Here is a 14729-nt window from a genome sequence, read left to right on the forward strand (position 1 = left end):
TCTGAATTGAAAGAAATGCAGGATCTGTTGCATGCAACTTAACAGGTGGGCAAACACACCTTACAATGCGAGTTTGATTCTATGGAGGCTTCCTGCAGAGCAGCTGTCACTGGTTCTGTTGTACGTAGACATGCTTGGTTAAAGGAACAAACTCTGCCTTATGTTAAAGCAAAGCTTCTAGATGCTCCCTTACAGCAGGATGTTCTTTTTGGAGTTAAAGCAGAAGTAGTCTTAAAGAAAATGGAGGATAAGGCAAAATCTATGCAGACAGTCAAAGATTTTGTACAGGTACAGCCCCCTCGCTTCAGCAGAAATTGGCCAACAAAAAATTGGTCCTTTCCAGCTACTGACAGACCACAGAGGGGTAAATACAGACGTCCAAGAGGCAGAGGACAACCACAAGCCCAGTACAAACATCGACAGTGGGGCACTGCAACACAGAAGGGAGGAGAAGACAGGTCCAAACCTACCGGAAGGCAAACTCAATGACTTGCACCTCATCTGGCCAAGCAACACTGGCAACCCCCTTGGGAGTTAAACTCGCACTTTTTTCAGACAACTGGCACATTGTCACAAAGGACAAATGGGTCCTAGACATAATTTCACGAGGATACAGATTCCATTTCCACACCTTGCCAATGAAAAGAGGAATGCCAAACCTGCCACAAAATCAATGGGCAGAGGCACAAAAACAAATTACAGCCCTCATGGACATGAGAGCCATTCAACTGGTACCTACTCAAGAGCAAGGCCAAGGATTTTACTCAAGACTCTTTCTAGTTCCCAGAAAGGACAATGCCTGGAGACCATTTCTGGACCTTTCAATTCTAAACACCTTCTTACAAGTACCCAAATTCAAGATGCTAACACTACAGCAGCTTCTTCCCATGTTGGGCAAGAAAGCATGGCTGGTAACGCTAGACCTCAAGGAGGCATACCTGCATGTCCCTATCAAAGTTGCAGAAGATACCTCCGTTTCATTGCAGGTTCAACCCATTACCAATTCTCTGCACTGCCTTTTGGCTTATCTACTGCACCCAGGGTCTTCACAAAATGCCTGGCACCATTAATTGCATACTGTAGACAGAGGAATTCAAATATACCCATACCTGGACGACTGCCTCATCCAAGCAGAAAGCAAGGACATACTCTTACGACATCTGGCTTTTGTAAAACATCTTCTAAGTTGCCTGGGGTACACAGTAAATGAAAAGAAATCAAAACTAGTACCCTCACAAAATATGACATTACTGGGTGCCAGCTTGACTACAACGGCCCAGAAGGCTTATCTGACGCCAGACAAATAACTACAACTGACTCAATATTTCAAAACAATGGCAACAAAGACCCAACTACCTGCAAGAAAAATTCTGCAGGCCTTGGGCTTCATGGCATCTTACATACTACTAATACCATTTGCAAAGCTGCATATGAGGAAATTACAGTGGTACTTAAAAAGCGTATGGTCTCAACACAGCCGCAGCTTGGACACAATAATATCTCTCATTCCCTGCCTACAACAGGAGTTTCTATGGTGGTCACAGGCATGTCACCTCAACAAGGGTCAGCCTTTCACCTTGCCCTCAGCCAGGCAAACTATGACAACAGATGCATCGGACTACGCCTGGGGGGCACACATGGCAGGACAGTGCGTTCAAGGCGTATGGACTGCAGATCAAAGGAATCTGCACATCAATCAAAAAGAGGTGCTAGCTGTACAGAATGCTCTGACAGCCTTCAAGAATCTATTACATCCAGGACAACTTACAATAAGGACGGACAACACCACAGTAATGTTGTACATAAGGGGGTACACACTCCTACCTTCTATGCAGGCAAGCAATGACCTTCTGGAACACAGCTCTGGCTTACCAAGTTCAGTTACAAGCTCAATTCCTGCCAGGAAAAAAACACATTGGCAGGCGACCCCAGCAGAAACATCATGGATCCCCACGAGTGGAAACTGGATCCACAAGTATTTGCAATGATAGCTCAAAAATGGGGCCTTCCAGACATAGACCTGTTTGCCAGTCCTCAAAACTGTCAACTAACAAAATTTTGTACAAGGACAGTGCACCACCAAGCTTGGAAAGTGGACGCACTCTCATTCAGTTGGAAAAACCTGACGGTATATGTCTTTCCTCCATTGCCTCTCCTCACAAAGGTGCTTTTGAAAGTCAGAAAGGAGAGACCACGACTGATACTCATAGCCCCAGACTGGCCGCGCCAGCACTGGTGCCCACTTTTGAGGAATATGGCCCAGGGCCCACCTTGGATTTTACCACAAATTGCCCATTTGCTCACACAGCAAAACAATCAGATTCTTCAAAGCCAGCTCAAAACCTTAAATCTGGTTGCATGGCAAATCACCTAAGCATCCAGCCAGCTCCTCTTTCCCAAGCAGTTATGGATGTTATTCTGGAAGCTAGGAGGCCCAGCACCAGGAAGGCCTATTCGGACAAATGGAAAAGGTTTTGTGCCTGGAACCAAGCTAAAGGCCAGGACACACTTCAGCCTCGCATGCCTCAGATTCTACAGTACTTAACTGAGATGTTGCACAAAAGACTTTCTTTTTCTTCTATTAAAATCCATGCATCAGCTATTTCAGCCCACTACAACACGGATCCACCCTTATTTTCGCATCCACTTCTAAGACAGTTTCTCAGAGGGGCAAAAAACATTAGACCCCCCCCCCCCCCCCCAGGAGAGCACCTACACCAACACGGGACCTCAATTTTGTTCTGGAAAAATATGCTACCTCCCTTTGAACCAGCTTTCTCTGCAGATCTACAGTTTCTATCATGGAAGACTGCCCTGCTGCTAGCAATAACTTCAGCCAGAAGAGTCTCAGAGCTACAGGCACTAATGGCAGTGGAACCTTTCCTCATTTTCCATCAAGACAGTTTCTCTACGGACTAATCCTTCCTTCATGCCAAGTGTGATGACTGCAGCAGGGTAACACGATGAACATAGTACAGTTTTGTACCTACCATAAATGTAGATGTTGGAGTGTACACCCTGCTGCAGTCCAGATTACCCTCCCTCCATCCCCTCTGAACTAACTGGCTAAAATCTCTACAATGCCTTCCTGATGTATTTGCTTATAGCTGGAGGGATTGTGTTTTTGCAAAATTTACTCAATTTGGTACCAATTACTGACCACCTTTTTGGGGGCACGTGACATCTGGGGCAAGAAAAACTGAAGAGAATGGCGTCTGTTGCAATATATATACCCCTGGCGCACTGACGTCAGGGAAGAAGCGACAACCAACGCCGGACCAAGACTTTGGAATTCCGGCCGACTGCGGGACCGCCTGACGACAGGATAACCCAAGTGTGATGACTGCAGCAGGGTGTAAACTCTAACATCTACATTTATGGTAGGTATAAAACTGTACTTTCGCAAGTGCCGGTCGGCTGACACCTGAGATTTTCAATAAAGCTAAGTACCCCATTGGGGAACCTTTTCATGCCTCAGTCCGATGTCAGAAAAAGTTAACAATTGTATTTCTTGTGGGAAGCAACTGCCTCATAAGGACTTCCATTCCTATTGTATTCCTTGCCTAGGCCCAGACCACGATGTCACAGGTTGTCTGTTTTGCGCTAGGTTTAATAAACGAACTGTCAAACACCGTTTTGACTTCGCACGGCATTACTTTGGTAGGATATTTAATTATATCATGCCGTCGAAGCAGCTGACGACCGGCATACATAAAAAACCGCAAGGATAAGGACAGGCAGCCTAGGAACAAGCCAGACTCAGAGGCCTCTGCTGGGCCTTTCGCTGGTTCTCCAGTTTTCAGTGAGGTGCCTACGCACCCCTTGACTATCGCAGAACTGGAACCCCAGACAGCTGTGGATTCTCAAGCGGAGTCTACCAGGCCAACGCAGCCATCTTCATTAGGCCCTTCCGACACCGGAGCAGAAGTAGACGCCAGTGCAGTGGAAACCCCTTCGGTTGCAGAAGGTGTCTTCAGACAGACTACACTCACCATTAAATCTTATGCTAAGCTGAAAACTCCTTTAAAACCAAAGAAGACTGTACATCAGTCTACAGTTCAAGGCCCCATGCCCAAGAAACAGATGCTTAAGATGGCTGAAGATTTGATTACCCTAATCAGAGGTTCCCACCCCCCTTCTGATAAGACAAAGACAAGAGGAGGATTATGCTTCTGACCAGGTTTCAATTTCCTCAGATTCTTCTGAGGAACAGGATTACACTTCTCCACCTTATGAAGACTCTGATGCTGAAGACTCTCTTCCCCTCAGCATCTCCCCCTGAAGACTACTCCTTTGGGGAAACTTTACATAACATGAGGGAACATTTCCATTGGGAAGGCCAGGACTACTCTGATTCTAAGAAAAGGCTCCGAGAGTTCCTTTTACTACCCCAGCACAGACCTCTTTATTTCACAGGGTCCTAAGGGAGCTAAAGCTTGTATGGCTAAAAATCCTGTGCCCTCTGAAAGGGATTCCAGAGCCCTAGATAGATGGGGGAAGAAAATATACACCTCAGCAACTCTGACTATGAGAGCATTAAATTCAGTTTCACATGCTGAAATATCAGCAATTCCTAATGTCTCAATTAAAACAAAAAATGAGCACACATTCAGAACAGTCTGAATTCAAGGAAATGCAGGATCTGTTGCATGCAGTTGAACAGGTGGGCAAACATACTTTACAATGTGGATTTGATTCTTTGGAAGCTTCCTGTAGAGCAGCTTTTACTGTCTCTGTCATACATAGACATGCTTGGTTAAAAGAACAAACCCTTCCTGATCATGTTAAAGCAAAATTATTGGATGCACCTTTACAGCAGGATGTATTTGGTGTCAAAGCAGAAGAGGTTTTAAAGAAAATGAAGGATAAGGCAAAGTCTATGCAGACGGTCAAGGATTTTTTGCAGGTACAACCCCCTCGTTTCAGCAGAAATTGGCCAACGAAAAACTGGTCCTTTCCAGCTTCTGACAGATCACAGAGTCTCAAATAGACGCCCAAGGGGCAGAGGTTATTCACAAGGCCCTTACCTCGCCAATGGTGTACTGCTACCCAGAAAGGAGGAGAAGACAGGCCCCAGGCTAGCAGAAGACAAACACAATGACTCCATCCTCGGCTACCAAGCAAATCTCTCCTGGCAGCTCCCTTGGGAGGAAAATTAGCATTTTTTTGAAGATAACTGGCACATCATCACAAAAGACAAATGGGTTCTAGACATTGTCTCTCAAGGATACAGATTCCACTTTCATACCTTACCAAGGATAAAAGGAATGCCAAACTTGCCACCAAATCAATGGGCAGAGGCACAAAAACAAATTACAGATCTCATGGACATGAGCCATTCATCAGGTACCTACACAGGATGAAGGACAAGGATTTTACTCGAGACTCTTTCTAGACCCAAGAAAGGACACTACATGGAGACCTATTCTGGAGTTTTCAATTCTGAACACCTATCTGCAAGTACCAAACTTCAAGATGCTAACACTACAGCAGCTTCTTCCCATGCTGGGCAAGAATGCTTGGCTAGTAACGTTGGACCTCAAGGAGGCATACCTGCATGTCCCTATCGGATAAAATTGCAGAAGATACCTCCGCTTCATTGTAGGTTCAGCGCATTATCAATTGTCTGCACTGCCCTTTGGCTTATCTACTGCGCCCAGGGTCTTCACAAAATGCCTGGCACCAGTAATTGCATACTGCAGACAGAGGAATTCAAATATACCCATTCCTGGGCGACTGCCTTATTCAAGCAGAAAGCAAGGACATTCTATTAAAGCATCTGGCATTTGTCAAACACCTTCTAAGTTGCCTAGGGTACACAGTAAATGAAAAGAAATCAAAACTAGTGCCCTCACAAAACATAATATTCCTGGGTGCCAGCTTGAATACAACGGCCCAGATGGCTTATCTCACACCAGACAAAAAACAGCTGACTCAATATTTCAAAATAATGGCAACAAAGACCCAACTCCCTGCAAGAAAAATTCTGCAGGTCTTCGGATTTATGGCATCTTGCATACTACTAATACCATTTGCAAAACTGCATATAAGGAAATTACAATGGTACCTGAAAAGCGTATGGACTCAGCACAGCCACAGTTTGGAAACAATGATACCACTCATTCCCTGCCTTCAACAAGAGTTTCTATGGTGGGCACAGGCATGTCACCTCAACAAGGGTCAGCCTCTCACCTTACCTACAGCCAGGCAAACTGACAACAGATGCATTGGACTATGCTTGGGGAGCACACATGGCAGGACAGTGCATTCAGGGCAAATGGACTACAGATCAGAGGCATCTGCATATCTATCAAAAAAAAAATGCTAGCAGTACAGAATGCCCTAACAGCTTTCAAGAACCTCTTGCACCCAGGACAACTAATAAAAAAGACTGACAATACCACAGTAATGTGGTACATAAACAAGCAAGGGGGCACACATTCCTACTCTCTATGCAGGCAAACAATGTCCTTGTGGAACACTGCACTGTTTTACCAGGTTTAATTACAAGCACAATTCCTGCCAGGAAAGAAAAACACATGGGCAGATGACCTAAGCAGAAACATCATGGATCCACACGAGTGGAAACTAGATGCACAAGTATTTGCAGTGATTGCTCAAAAATGGGGATGCCCAGACATGGATCTTTTTGCAAGCCCCCAAATCTGCCAACTTCAAAAATTTTGCACAAGGACATTCCATCCACAAGCTTGGAAAGTGGACGCCCTCTCATTCAGTTGGATAACATTAACAGTGTATGCCTTTGCTCCACTGCCTCTTCTAGCACAGGTAATGCTGAAAGTCAGATTAGAGAGGCCACAAATGATGCTCATTGCACCAGACTGGCCACGCCAGCATTGGTATCCAATTTTAAGGAACATGGCCCACGGGCCACCATGGATTTTACCACAAACTTCTCACCTGCTCACCCAGCGTGACAATCGGATTCTACACAGCCAGCTCAAGACTTTAAACCTGGCTGCATGGCAAATTACCTAAACAACCAGCCAACACCTCTATCCAAAGCAGTTATGGATGTCATTCTGGAGGCCAGGAGGCCCAGCACCAGGAAAACCTATTCAGACAAATGGAGAAGATTTTGCGCCTGGAACCAGGCTAAAGGCCAAAATCCCCTTGATCCAAACATTCCTCAGATTCTACAATATTTAACTGAGATGTTGCACAAAGGTCTTTCCTTTTCATCTATTAAGATCCACGCCTCAGCAATTTCAGCTCATTGCAACACGGATCCTCCTTTATTCTCACATCTACTCCTAAGACAGTACCTCAGAGGGGCTAAGAACATAAGACCGCCAAGGAGAGCACCAACAACTATTTGGGATCTCAACTTTGTCCTGGAAAAGCTTACACTGCCGCCCTTTGAACCAGCTTTTTCAGCTAATTTAAAATTTCTTTCAGGAAACCTGCCCTGCTACTTGCAATAACATCAGCTAGAAGAGTCTCAGAGCTACAGGCACTAATGGCAGTGGAGCCTTTCCTCATTTTTCATCAAGACAGAGTCTCTCTACGAACTAACCCTTCCTTTATGCCAAAGGTGGTATCCAGTGTGGCCCTAAAGCAAACCATTAATTTGCCCACCTTTATCCCAAATCCCCAGAACAAAGGAGAAAGACTCCTGCACTCTTTGGACATTCACAGGCAATTACGTTATTACTTGGATTAAACTAAGGCTTTCAGAAATTCTGACCAGCTCTTTGTAGCCTATGCTACAGGATCACAAGGAAAAGCTATCTCAAAACAGACCATTTCTAACTGGATAGGGCATTGCATATATTTCTGCTACACGCATCATGGGAAACCGGTACCTGCTAACATTAGGTCCCACTCCACTAGGGCTACAGCTACATCAGCAGCCTTTCTCAGGGGAGTGCCAACCAAGGATATTCTGGAAGCTGCAACTTGGGAGTTCACTGCACACCTTCACCAAACACCATCACTTACCTCTATATTCTAAGACTAGAGCTGGTTTTGCCACTGCAGTTTTGCAAGGCCTACTAGCTCCTTCTAACCCTGTTTAACTCCACCTCCCATCCTTAGTTTTGGGATTCAACCCAAGTGTGATGACTGCAGCAGGGTAACACGATGAACATAGTACAGTTTTGTACCTACCATAAATGTAGATGTTAGTGTTCACCCTGCTGCAGTCCAGGTTACCCTCCCACCATCCCCTCTGAACTAGCTGAACTTCTCTATACCACTCTATCCTATTCAACCTCTGTGGTGTGTGTGTGTATATATAGATATAGATATAGATACATATATATTTATATATATATTTTTTGCCTACCTATTGGGGACATCTGACATCTGGGGCAAGAAAAACTGAAGAAAATGGCGCCGGATGCCTCTTCTATACCCCTGGTGCACGATATATATATATATATATATATATATATATATATATATATATATATAATATATATATAATATATATATATAATATTATATATATATATATATATATTTTTTTTTGCCTACCTATTGGGGGCATCTGACATCTGGGGCAAGAAAAAAAAACTGAAGAAAATGGCGTCTGATGCCTCTTATATACCCCTGGTGCTCTGACGTCAGGGAAGAAGACAGCAACAGACGCCGGACCAAGAGTTTGGAATTCAGGCCGACTGTGGGACCGCCTGACGGCAGGATAACCCAAGTGTGATGACTGCAGCAGGGAACACTCTAACATCTACATTTATGGTAGGTACAAAACTGTACTTTAGGACTAAAATGCATGTTAATTGCATTTAGTGAACGCAGTTATAGGAGAGAGTTTGATTCTGTATAATTGTATATGACTCAAATGAAAACTTGGAAAATGTTTTGGCATTAAGTCATAGAAAGTGTGAGGTGCAACCCCCCCCCCCCCCCCCAGAAATGCAGTAAATTGAATGTTGTATTAAAAATTTATTTCTGATAAACTAACAAGCTCCTAAATAAGGGCACATAGTAAGTGCTTAAGTGTCAAATGTAGTACCCCTTCTGTACTTTTTCAGGTCTGGTGTTCTCTCAAAATCTAAAATTAAAAGCTGACCACATGGAGTCTGTGTCCATCTTGACATCTTGAATACCATAAAGTTGGACCTTTGGCGGGCTGTTTAAAGCTAAAAGTAGTGGATAGCGGACTGCTCAATTGAGAGAGTGTGGTATGTATACCCTTAAAAAGCATACATGAAATCTGGATGAAAGAATAAGTGGAGTTTACATGTGCATGTAACAAGAAACTTAACTAACCACGAAAGATCACATGACACCAGTTGACAGCATTACAGCATTAGCAACTCTATTAAAGATGCAGTTAGCGGTTTCCTACGCATCTATGCGATATTCCCTTTGCTTTAAAAAAAAAAAAAAACTTAGCCCTACTGTGGAATCAAAAGAAAAATCAAAAAGTATTTTTGTTCAGTGTCACAGTACCTATTATTTTTATTTTTAATCTAGCTTCCACTTCTTGAATATGTTTTGTCTTTTATCACAGCTTGTAGATCTGCAGTTAAGTCAAAAATAGTCAGTTTTCAGGTGAAGTCAAATTGTGCTTAGAAACAATGTGATTGGTGATTCTCTGGGCTGGGTACCATAGATGATTCATTTTAGTCTTCACATATAGATTAATATCTATGGCATTTTTTTTTGCTTAATCAAATGTTTCCTCCTCTCTTGTATACTTGCACATCAGGGACTTAAATTGGGTGTGAGCTAGGCTATTTAGGAGGCGTTAGAATTCTTGGAACATTGGTGGAAAGTTTGTGGATGAATCTGTGTTGGTCTCCTTTTTCCCCTTTTTTTTTACATGGGATTGCTGTGTCAGTGTCACATCAGCAGTGACCAAATCATCTAGAGTCAGTGTTCACACTGCTGATTGGCTAGAATTTTGCAACATTTGTGTTGCTTTTAGTCAACATTTATCCTTAATCTTATAACACAGGATTTTGGATGATGTGTAAATAGTAGGCATTTTTTTTTCATGCAGTAGTTGAACAACACTGTTAACTTGTTGGGTACTAGCTGTGAGGAGGAGGTAGGTAATTTAGACTTAACTGTAGATGGGTAGATGTCTTATACTGGTAAGGGATTTACAGACTTGTCGTGGCATGTTTCTAAATGCTAGAGTTGGCAAATAGTCCAAGGTAACAATTTTCATAGCTTTCTGATGCGATTTTATTTGGACCATTCATTCAACTTGCCCATTTATCTGCAGACATCTAGGATTTGAGGTGATGTGCTTGAATTCTCATTGATTTTCAAAACTGTGAACTTTTTGACTCGTAAACCATGGAATTCCTAGATTTTACTGCATCAGTTGTTTTACATAATTGCAGAGCATCTGGAAATTTCAAGACTTAGTCCGCACACAAGGTAACTTGTATCTTTATATAAAAATCCAGCACCCTCTTATCAGGAGTAAATTCAGAATGTCATGTGCTATTGCTTTATTTTAATTCTTAAAAATATCTTTACACAATTCATTACAATGTTCATTTTGTTTAAGTCTTAAACCCGTAACAAACATTTTCCATTTTTTGCATTTACATGACTAGTGCAGTTTACTTAACATTGCTAGATATAGGTGAGGAGGAATTGACTGCCACGTTTTAATAAAAGGAAGCTCATGTTTATATGGAAAGAAAACACAGGATTGTAAGTGGGTCGCCAGTCATAACAGACTTCTGTGTTCGAGACATAGATTGCCAAGAAATTCACCTAGAGTAAAGCTCGAAGGGTAAATCTTGGTATCTGTGTCAAGAACACCCAATAAAGGGTTATGGTTGGAGATCCAATCATAATTCTTTGTAGTGCATAGAGCTTTATCTGCTCCATGTACTTATGATTGTAGAAGAGGTGTTGGCTTTTAAAGTCTTAAAGTAACTGGCAACCATTGTTTAAAAGTTTAAGACATTCTGTTATACTGCAACAATTAAGGAATCAATGGCATGGATAGCAGGCAAAAAACAGATCTTTTTTTTTTATTCTGTCACTGTCATTTGCTGGTCAATATTAGCTGATTTAACTGCCTAGCGCAATACCTGATCTTAACAATTGAAACAGGGGGTGCCCAAGTTGTTAAGCTTTGGTTTCACTCTCTAAAATGGTTAAGGTATTTGTCTTTTTCCAGATTGTGTCTAAAGGAGATACTGCCAGCCCAGCTATCTGGAGTTTTGTAAATAATTGTCATTTGTAAATATTAACATGATTTTTATAGAAGTGTAACAAAAAAGAGATACTGCCAGCACAACTGTCTGGAATTTTGTAAGTGGTTGTGTCATTTGAGTTTTAACATGATTCATATGCCTCTGTTACAAATGTATTAGAACTGTATGTTGTCTGTATATCAAACTGCTGGTACAGAAGTGTGTGTTTGAAAGGCTTTGTAAAGTACTGGGTACCTACTGGAAAAGAACAGAAATGTGTATATACACTATTGTAACTGTAAATGTATATATTTTGACAGTGGAAACTGGAACATAGGTTAATTTGCGAAACTTCAGAAAAATTGTTGAAATTAAATTATTTTATAATGGTGCCATAAAAGATGGTTTCAATGCAGCAAGGAAACATGCCGTCTAAAATTAGGGAGCCTTCTGCATTGTCTTATAAATGTGTTCTTGTTTCAAGTCTTCCAGCAGCTGTAAAGATCTGAGGGCTATTTATTTTTCAGAAGAAGGTGCTAAAGGTTGGCACTTTCTAGCAATGGGGGTTTAGCTTGGGAACTAAAGTCAGATGAGAAGTGATGTCATCCTGCAAGCTAACCCAGCAGTGATATTTGGGATATTAATTTAAGCAGTTTCCGAGAGAGAGAGAATTTTTTATTTTCTCTTTGACCTGACAAGACTGTCCACTCACCACGTCTGCCTGCTTGTTGCTCTGTAAGTAAGATAACTAGGATTTATTAATTCTCTTAGATTCAGACAGGAATATAATGAAGTATAGCTTAGATGTTTTCTTTGTGATACTGTCCTGTAATGTTTCAAGTATTTCCTGTGATTTTTAACGTAGTTTGTGTATGGAGCTAACTTTTAACACTGGTTTGGCACATTGGTTACTTGGTTTGGACTTTCTGTACCGGAAAATCTTTAATTTCTGTCAGCTATAAAAGAATTCTGAATAAATTTCAGACTTATTTTTGTGATGATAGCACAATTTGGCAGAGTTTAGTTGTGTGGGGACATGCATGCTACGAGACAAGTTAAGTGCTTATGGTGGTATGTCAGTTTATTCTGGCTGGTGTTCTGTCCTCTGGGTCCTAACTCTGACCTCCACTCAAATCTAGCTGTGACTTAAACAAAAAAGGCCTCACCCTATGGTTAGTGATTCTGACATGACCACTGCTTGGCCTGAAGACCACTAACCTTTTCCCATATCCCCTGTTGTATAGCGTTGCTGGTCACTATGAAAATGGGTTTAGAAAATGAAACTTCTTTATACAGCTGCTAATCAGCCTTAAAAAATGCTTTCGTTTGATGTGGTGTTCTTGGCTATGTTCTGACAGCTAATTCTGGTTGTTTGGCTAGAGATCTTTGTTTCAGAGAATGATGAGGAATCTGTGGCCAGTGCTGATTCAGAGTCTAGTTACTCTGATTCTTTGGAAGGTGAACCTGAGCTTAAGTCCCAAACAAGTGTTTGCTTTTTTTCAGATCATTGCTAGATTTAGTGGTGATTTTACTTGGGAGCAGTCTAGAACTTCCTAAAGGCTAAGCAGGGTATATGACCTTATAGAAGATGAGATTCCAATATCTGTGGCTGTCTCCTCTCTCTTACAGGCTTTGGAAGATATTTATAGAGCTGCATGCCGGACTCCAGAATCTATTGAAGCAGTCCCTAAAAAAAGGTTCAGAGAAAGTCTTGGGTCTCCTCAGGTATAGCACATCTTTCTCATTTGAGTGATGACGCAGATGCAGTCTCCAGAGCAGCCTGCTCATGTAAAAAGTCCTTTGCTTCAAGTAATCCAGTGCCCTGTGATAGAGGGAAATGGTTAGTTCTTCAGGGCAAAAGGATGTTTCTGTCATCTAGCCTTTAGAATGTTATAAATTTCTACACTTAGCCTTGATAATTTTTTATAGTGCTTGTACCTCTTGAGCAAAAGTCTTGCATTTGTGAAATTTTTAATTTTACTCAGGTTTTGAAACATGCTTTGAGAGGTTTGCTTGAATGTACAGCTGCAATCTTGAAGTGCTGCTGCTTCTGTTGTATTAAGATGGAATGCTTGGTTAAGTAATCAGAACTTCTGATTTTTAAAAGCCAAAATTTTGAATGCCATTTAAGTTCTGAGTTTTTCTATCTTCTGTTACACCAATTCTCAAACAATGAGATGATAAAGACAAATTAATGCATAGAGGTATCAAGGATGTTTCACGTATCAAAGGTCTTGCTAAATAATGCCAAGGTGAAGCTCCAACCAATATCCAAACGAAAAACACCATGTAGCCAATATCTTCCAACCTCAAACCACACTTTATTAATATAGAGACATAGAATAGTTAAGCGCTTTCGTCGGTTGACTTCATCAGAACAAAAATAAAAGGTGAACCATACTCTTTTATATATACCAAAACAACTAATTAACCCTAAAAATGCCATCAATTATACAATTAAATCTTAAAAGGGAAATTTTGTACAAATTAAATATTTTAAAATATTTGTATATGTATATAATAAATTAAACCTTGTGGATAAAACTGAGGGATATGTACATGTGAACATGATAAATGTAAAAAGTGGATGATAAAACTACATCTATAACATGGTGTTTGTCATAATTTATAGGCTCTATACTTGAGCTCTGGTTTGATACTGATATGATCATTTAATCCAGGATAAACTGTGGCATTCAGTTCTAATTGCCACTTAACCTCTGCCCTTAAAAGTTTATTGGTCCAGTCCCCACCTCTAACATCCTTTCCTACCACTTCAAGAATACCAAACTGAAATTTATGGTCAGGAAATGTTTGAATATGTTTGGATAATGCATTTTTCTCATCATTCCTATATCCTCCTACGTAACTTTCTTTCTGTTTTTCCTACATAATAGCTTTTACAAAGTTGACACGAAGCTAAATAAACAACTCCTGGAGTGTTGCAAGTCCCTACACTAAGCATCATCTCAATATTATAGGGTCCCAGCAGTAATGTAGGAGTTTTTAATATGTATTTGCAATAGTCACAATTACCACATGTTGTAGTCCCCCTATTATCTTTCCAAACTTTACCATGATTCTCAAATAAACTTTTTAAATTCCTATTAACTTTATAAGTAAAAGAGGGTTGATTGCCAAATACAGACCATATTTCCTGGTTGGACTTGAAAATTGTCCAATTATTCATAATAACATTCCTAACTTGGGAAGATGTTTCACCCTCAGTTAACACCATAGATTTGGTGTAATCAATAATAGTACTACAACCTTCTACTGATGGAATTTCAGTGGTCCCGAGTAAAGGTTTGAACCTCAAACCCCATTCTCTAACCACTTGTTCCTTGATATCCATTACAAATTTCTTAGGGTAACCCCTAGCTGTAAACATATCAACCAGCTTATCTATCTCGGATGTCACCAAATCTATATTTGAACACATTCTTACTCCACGGACCATTTGCCCCTTAACTATGTTCCTCTTAACGTAGTAGGGATTGCAGCTAGTAAAGGCAAGATAATCATTAGAGAAAGTAGCTTTCCTATAAACACAAGACTGGAAACAACCTTTGGCAAAATCCT

General features: G+C 41.2%; 1 protein-coding gene across 1 annotated transcript in view; it reads left to right on the plus strand.

Moving 5' to 3' along the window:
* LOC122803172 (gamma-taxilin-like) overlaps positions 1–14729 on the plus strand; it is a 324309-nt gene that overhangs the window by 267789 nt on the left and 41791 nt on the right. The window lies entirely within an intron of this gene.

The sequence above is a fragment of the Protopterus annectens genome, chromosome 5.part1 (genome assembly GCF_019279795.1).
Source record: "Protopterus annectens isolate FY-2018-M chromosome 5.part1, PAN1.0, whole genome shotgun sequence".
Lineage (NCBI taxonomy): Eukaryota > Metazoa > Chordata > Ceratodontiformes > Protopteridae > Protopterus > Protopterus annectens.